Genomic DNA, 8,033 nt, shown 5'->3' on the forward strand with positions numbered 1-8,033 from the left:
CACTGGGCGGGATTCAAAAAGAAAATTTAAGTAATTGACTTGACATAAAGTAGTATTTAGAGAGGAATTTTTTTATGATATGACAACTTTGACTATTTGCTTTTGCAAATATCATTATATCATCCACGAAAGTAAAAAGGGCATAGAGAAATTTAACTTTTCGACCCCGACGCCAAGAGAATTTGAAATGTTATTGGCGTTAAACGAGATTGGTATAGCTAGAATATTAGTATAATGAATGGTATGATAATGAGACAGAGGGTCTCACTGTCTGATTCCTCTACTGAGAAAAATTCGAAACCCGAAACACTATTAACTAGAACTGAAAAAGAAACCGAGCAAATACAACTCTTTACCCACATAATCCATTTCTTATAGAACACTATAGAGTTAATGTGGCTAGGATAAAATTTCACTCTAGCATGTCATAAGCTTTTTTCATATCAAGTTTAATAGCAATTCATCCTTCTTTCTTAGATTTCTTTCTAAGGGAATGGAAAACTTCATGAGCAATTAAAATATTATCATCGAATGCATCTTTCTGGAACAAAAGCCACTTGAAAGGGGAGGATACTTTTTTTTCGAGAATCATATTTAGTCTATTAGTTATTAACTTAGAGATTATTTTGTAGATAGTGGAACACATGCTAATTGGCCTAAGTGATTGGAGATACTCGGTTTATCAATTTTTGAAATTAGGGTGAGAAAGGTATAATCTATTTATGTAAGGAGTTTGCCAGAGTGGAAATATATTTTAACTGGACAAATAACTGAGTTTTCTATAAGACTCCAATAATTTTGGAAAAAAATATGGCCCACCTATCAGGTCTCGGAGTTTCCTCCGAAGGTAGATCAAAGGCCGTCATTTTGACCTCTTCATTTGAGATATTTGCAGTTAAAATGCATTATCCAAATTGTAAATAATAGATCGGAGGAGGTTAAAATCTATTTAGAAGTCAAAACTACTAAAGGGGTTACTAGTTAGATGCCTTTTCAATTCCTCAGTTAGAGGACATTGTAGGGGGGAGTCCATAAAGACTCCAGTATTAATTAGGAATTTTGTATGGTTTTTGTTTATTCTAATTGCTGTATAAGAGTAATAAAATTTGGTATAAGTTATCTCCATTTGAGTATGTAGCAAGTTTTATGTTGATTTTGAAAAGTGTTATAAAAGTTGAGAAGGTTTACTTGTTTTTAGAGAAAAGGGTCTTGTTTATTTTCTAGGTTGATATTTGATTAATCATTAAGCATCTTTAATTGGATTGGTTGTATGCATCTCCTTAATTTGTCTATTAATGTTGTCAAATCCCGTGTCGGTCCAACTTCCATTCCTTTATATTTGTTTTTAGTAGTTTACATTTCTTTTGAAAAAAAAAACATTTAAGAACCTGAAAAATTGGTGCACCATGTTTTTAAAAAAAAATTTAAGTATCAAAAATCTTTTCTACAACACCACAATTTTTAAATTTGAAAGGTAAAACTTTGACTCTAGATGTTGGCAGAAAGGAGAGGGATAGTTTGCAAGGATTTGAAGTAGTAAAGATGTTTTAATTAAGCTTGAGAGAAAGTTGATATTCAGTTTTGACAAGCTAATCCTTAATCTAACCTTTTAAAAATATTAGTATCTCCTTTAGGTTTTTAAAGCCAAATGAATCTCTCACAAATGAAAGGGATTTCTACACAAATAGATTGGCTTTGATAGAGTTTGTAAAATTAATATGAGACATAGAGAATAAGGCACCACTCATTTTTATCTTACTTGCAACTAATTTCCTTAAACTCCCCAAGAATAATAAAAGGTTTTGTTAAGGATTGGGTAGAATCAATGAGTTCAATCCAGAATCATCTATTTTTGAAAGAGTTATTAAGAGGGACATAAATAAAAGTAAGATGAAACTTCACTCCAAGATTTAGAACATATAGACAATCTATTAGATCTATATACAATAATCAAGGAAAAAGGATCATGTACATTATCCTTTCACAAAATCCACAACCCCCCATATCCAATCTTAGAGATATAGTCAAAATAAGGAGATTTGGCAACTTTTAGCACAACTTAAAGAGGAAGGGGATTGAGATTTAACTTCACATAACATAATATGTTGATGTTTTGTGAATGTCAAAAATTCTTCACCTTCGGATGAGTGTTTTTCCTTTTACATCCGCGAAATGTTCTTAAAGCCAATATTCATTGTTTATACAACAAATTGAGGGGATGAGGGGTTATAAAAGAAGGTTACTTTCGAGTCTCTTCATAAATGAAGACACTTTATCGTCATCTTGATCTTTCTTTTGTAATACCCTGAACTTTTAGCTCATTTTATTTATCTTTAATTGTTAACTTAAAAGCAACTTTACATTTTATGAAATAATAAGTATTAAGACTATTTTATAACATATATTTTACTTGAGTTTTTAAGTATTTTAAAAGTAATAATAATGTTGTTAAATGATTTATTGATAATGAAAACCACACCTTTTTAATGAACTTCGTCATGCAAACGTTTCAGATATTTTATTTTTGGGTCAATAATAGTCAAATGTCCAAGATTAAGACAAAACAAGTAGCAAATCACATGCTGAAATCAACCCACCATTATACACCAAAATTTCAGAAAGCCGTAATTTTGTCTTTTGTAAAATATATAGTACCGAGTAATGGACGACACTTTTTTGTTTTGCTTTTGTATGGAGAATCATGTGCAAACTCCTCAGTGGGCTTCCGATCTTCTCTCCCAATTTACAAACTACCTCATTATAGGCAATATCACCAAGTCGATTAATTTCAGGATAAGCTAGGTGGTTTAAAACTGATAAGGGGGTACATAACCACTTGGAAACATTCCTTCCACCTACAAGATGCGCCTTATGGACCTCGTTTTACTTGGACAAATGGGAGAGAGAGAGGGATGATCTTATCATGGAACGACTGTACCGTGCCTATAAGACCTAAGAATGGAATGACAGATTCCCCCACACTCGTGTGCAGAACTTTCCTATTCTGCATTCTGACCATGCTCCAATTCTCCTTCAAACAACAACACCGTTGGAGGTAAAGGACCGACGATACCAAATCGAGAACTAGTGCCTCAATCTCCTACAAGTTCTGAAGATTATCACTTGAAAAATCTTACTTCACATTAGCGGTTTACCCATTTCCCATCTCGCAAGAAAACTTGTGATAATTATATCCCAACTAAAATCATGGTGTGTTTGGACAATCGCCACATATGGGAAAAATTTGGCAGAATATCTCAGACCCTCTATAGAAAGGTGGTTTAGACGTTCCAACAATAGGCGAAGCTAATGCCCTAATGGTACAACGACATCAACTTCTTAATGAGTTAGAAATAGGGCTAGCTTATTTGTCTTAGCGTATAAAAGGACCACAACATAATAAAGGGAGGTCTCCCCACCAGATATTATTTCAACAGAATGAAGCAACGACGTAAACACAACCGCCTTTATACGATTCGTACCCAAGAGGGAGTCTACATAGATACACAATAACAAATGTATGAAACACTAGTGAAAAAAACCTTATATGTCACTTAGTATCAGATGCGGTTTTTGTAAAAGCGCATACGAAAATCAACAAAAAAAAAAAGGAGGGAAATTTGGCAAAAAAATCAGATGCGGGCCACTAAAAACCGCATCAGATTACAAAAACTAATGTGGTTTGATGGACCACATCAGATTTTCGTAACTTTATAAAGCTCAAATGTTTGTGCGTGGCCCATGTTTGTGTGTGGCCCATGTTAACTTAACAAACCCTCTTAGCTTCCCCCTCTCCTCTCACAAACCCTAAAACTCCTCAACTCCCTCCCCCCAAACCCTAATCCCTCTCTCTCTCCTCTCCTCTCCTCACTCAACCCTAACCTCTCCTCCCTCTCAAACCCACGGCACCATCTTTCTCTCTCCTCACGTAACACTCAACTCTAATCCCTCCTCTCTCTCCTCTTAAGATCTTCTCTTCCCTCCTCCCTCTCAAACGCACAAACACCATCGTTTGTTCTCGTCGTTCATCGTTCGTTCATGATTAATTGCTGTCGTTCGTTCACTGTCGTCGTTCTTCGTCGTTCATCATCTAATACGTGGTCGAATTGAAGACATCATCTTCACCAGATACTTTCGTTCCCATTTTTTTCGATTTTTTATCACGAAGCCATCAATTTATCAATTTTTTATTTCGTTTGTTCCTCTTTGTAATTCTTTTATAGTATAATGAAATTCGTTTTTGATTTGTATAATCTAATTTAATTTTTGTTTGTATAATATTTATTCTTTAATTTAGTTTGTAGATATTTTTTAAAAAAATTTAATTTCTTTTGTTAATGTTTAATTGCTCTAAATTCGTCCTTTTTTTTTGCTGTTGATACCTATTTTTTTTTTTTTGGTTTTGATACTGCTATTACTTGTTGGGTTGTTGCTGGCTGTTGATATCTCAAGTTTTGGCAGCTATTTTGTTTTTTGAAAACCTTCCCTTACTTTCTGATGCGGTCCTGTTCAAAACCGCATCAGATCTGACGAATCTGATGCAGTTTCGGACCACATCATATTACTTCTCATACCTGCTGCGAGCCCACCTGATGCGGCCCAAAACCGCATCCGTAGGCCAGTTTTGACCGCATTAGGTGGACTTTTTTCCACTAGTGAAACAATCCAATCATACTTTCAAGATATCTACTAAACTCATCTTCCTCTATTGCCAGACATTTAGCTTCGTGCGAAACAAACAGATATGGCTCTTTGAGAAATGCACCTCTCGAGACTAACTGAATAACAATCTTCAGTAACCTAAGACCTTTTGACTCCAAGGAAATCCAACAGGCGATGTTTGACATAGATGATGTCAATTCTCACAGTATGGATGGGTTCCCATCAAATTTCTTCGAAACTCACCATGATCTCCTTGGGAAGTATGTCTTGGAAGCGGTTAACCATTTCTTTTCATTAGGAAATATCCTCGAAGAATGGAATCTGACCCTTTGGGTCCTCATCCCTAAAATTGCATCCCCGAAAGAGGCTAACGACCTTATGCATATTAGCCTCTATAACACACTTTATAATTCTGCCTTAAAGTGTTTGGTGAAGCGCTTAAAGTCGTTATTGAAAACCTTATTGATGATTATCAAAATGCCTTTGTGCTAGGGAGGCACATGGATGACAATATTCTAGTAAGCCATGAACTTATCAATGTTGTTAATAGGCAAAGTAAGGGATCACGTCAACTACGGTGCTCAAGCTGGAAATAAACAAAGCCTATGATAGGGTCAGTTTACTTTTTATACTCAAAGTCTTAACATCATATGGTTTCCTTGATCACTAGGTGAAACTGGTCCATCAATTTATCTCCACCCTCTCATAGGGTTATTGCCAATGGAAAAATGACGGTGCCCTTCAGGCCTCAATGTGGTGTGCGGCAAGGTACCCACTATCCCTTTATCTATTCCTGTTTTGTATGGATATTTTTTCTCAAATGATAGGGCTAGCCACATATAAAAAATAATTTAAAGGAATTCTGATCTGTAGATTTGGGCCTTCTTTTTCACATTTTTTCTTCGCTGATGACTCACTCTTCTTCTTAAAAGCGTCCACAACTGCATGTCAGACCCTCTCGAACTTGCTGTCACAGTTTTGTACTATCTCTAGGCAAATAATCAGCTTACAAAAATCATTTATAAAGTTCAGTCCTAACACTCCCCAAACTACCCAAGACATTGATAAGTGCGTTCTTAACGCACTTTATGGCTTCCTTTTGGCTTGTTTTGGTTTCCTTTTTCCCCTTTTCTTTCCTCTTTCTCCTCACTTTTCCCTTTATTTCATTCACTTGATCATACTTGATCATAGTGACATTTTGCTAGATTTTCGATCTATTTTGATCGAATTTCTAGCACATATGCTTTCACCATGTTTGCTCGTGTTTCTATTGCAGGTATGACCCTTTTGGGGCCGAGAAATGCGAGCATGCATGAGGGAACAACTAGAGGCTGAGAGTTAGCCTGAGGTGCGTCTGGTGCGCCCGCACACGCCATTGGTGCGCCCGCACCATCAACCAACATTGCAGCACAAAACAGACGACATTGGTGCGCCCGCACCAAGCACAAGGTGCACCCGCACCTGCGCCTGGTGCGCCCGCACCAACTCATGTGCGCCCGCACATTTTGACGGATGAATTCAAGCTGAGGCAGAAACTTAGGTGCGCCCGTACCTTACATGGGTGCGCCGCACCTGTTTCTGGTGCGCCCGCACCTTCACATTCGTGCGCCCGCACCTATTGACGGGGAATTTCCACCTTGAGGCAGAAGACTCAGGTGCGCCCGCACCTCCTTATGGTGCGCCCGCACCATGCGTTCCGAAACTAAAATTTCGATCATTAAACCCCTTTTCCTTTTCAGTTTTAGACTTACGCTTTATTCTAGTTTTTCACACAATATTTTAGGGTTTTGTATTAGAGAGAAAACACTTGAGTTTTCATTGGTAATTGAGATTAGAGATCATAGTTTGTGATTCGATTTACATTCAAGGTACTTTTCATTCAATTCAATTCAAAGTTTTAGTTTTTATTTCATTCTCTTGGTGTTTGTTTATGTTCTTATATTATTTAAGATCTTCATTCTCTTAGTTTATAATTGGCGTTTCATTAGTTTAATCATTTCTTAATCATGTTTAGCCTTAGATTAGTCATAGATTCATTGTTAAATTGCTTTAACTCCATGATTAGTGAGTAGTTTCATAATCTAGGGTTAGGGTGAAAGTATGAATTAGGGTTTAAATATGATGTTGATGTGATTGTGATGTATGGAGAAGTTTATGCATTGATCTTGGTGTTTTGAGACCTTAGGATAGATATTGATCACATTTATACTTTGGTATTTTGATTTCAAACTTCTTAAATCGGATTTTGAACTCTTTTATCATCCCCAAGAATCAACTTAATTTCTATACCAAGATATTGGATGGAAATTAAGGGGATCCTTCATTAGGGGTTTTCCAAACTTATTGAATCTCTTAATCAATTAACTAAAGACCATTCGAGAGAGGATTTAGTTGATTGATTGAGTGATTACTCTTGAGGACCATTCGAGAGAGGACTCAAGTAATTTAGAGGGAAACTAAACCTTGCATAATCGTCTTTGTTGCTTCGCATTAACAATCATCATCCGTTCTTATTCATACTAGTAACCTTAACTCTAGTGTCTTTTATTTGATATTTAAACTCGTGATATTTGCTTGTTCTAGCTGTTAGATAGTCTTAATTGTTACCAAACTTCTTTCAAACCCCCAAATACCTTTCAATTAGGTAGTCTAGACTAGATAGACTCTAATCAATCCCATTTTCCCTGTGGATCGACCCTTGACTTGCCCTTACTATTCTCTTAGTGATTGCTTGTTAGGACTATAAATATTGTTTGGAAAGCGGTTCTTAGTGCCTTAACGACACACTAAAAACCTCTTATCAGACACCTACAAATCGATCCCTAGAATGGTGGCCCGAGCTTCCATGGGGATGTACATGGGAACCCCGGTAGACATACAAACCTAAAAAACAAGGCATTTCACTTTCCTTCTAGACAATATTTCTATCACAATTTCAAACTAGAATGTAAAGAAGATCTCACGGATCGGGAAGTTAAGCCTCATCAACTCGATGCTTGTAGCATCAACATCCCACATTTTATGAGTTTTTTGAATTCCGGGCTCCATCACCAATAAGATAGATGCCATGATTGATAGGTTTTGATGGTCCAATAGTCGAGGAAATGGAATTTCTTAGAGGAAAAAGGAAGTTCTACACTTCCATCGAGGAGCGGGAGGGCTTGGTATTCAAAATGCAGGAATTTCCAACATGACACTCCTAATGGAAAACATCGTTCACATTTATAAGCACCTAAAACTTCTCCTTTCAAGGGTGTTTTGTTCACATCCATCCCAGATCCCAAAGCGACAAGAGCCCTAATACCAAATGTTAGGATACTTCCCTTATCCACCAATTGTTTACCCCTCTAAGCGCCAAGAGCATTATATGC

Source organism: Beta vulgaris, chromosome 4 (genome assembly GCF_026745355.1).
Source record: "Beta vulgaris subsp. vulgaris cultivar EL10 chromosome 4, EL10.2, whole genome shotgun sequence".
In the NCBI taxonomy this organism is placed as follows: Eukaryota; Viridiplantae; Streptophyta; class Magnoliopsida; order Caryophyllales; family Amaranthaceae; genus Beta; species Beta vulgaris.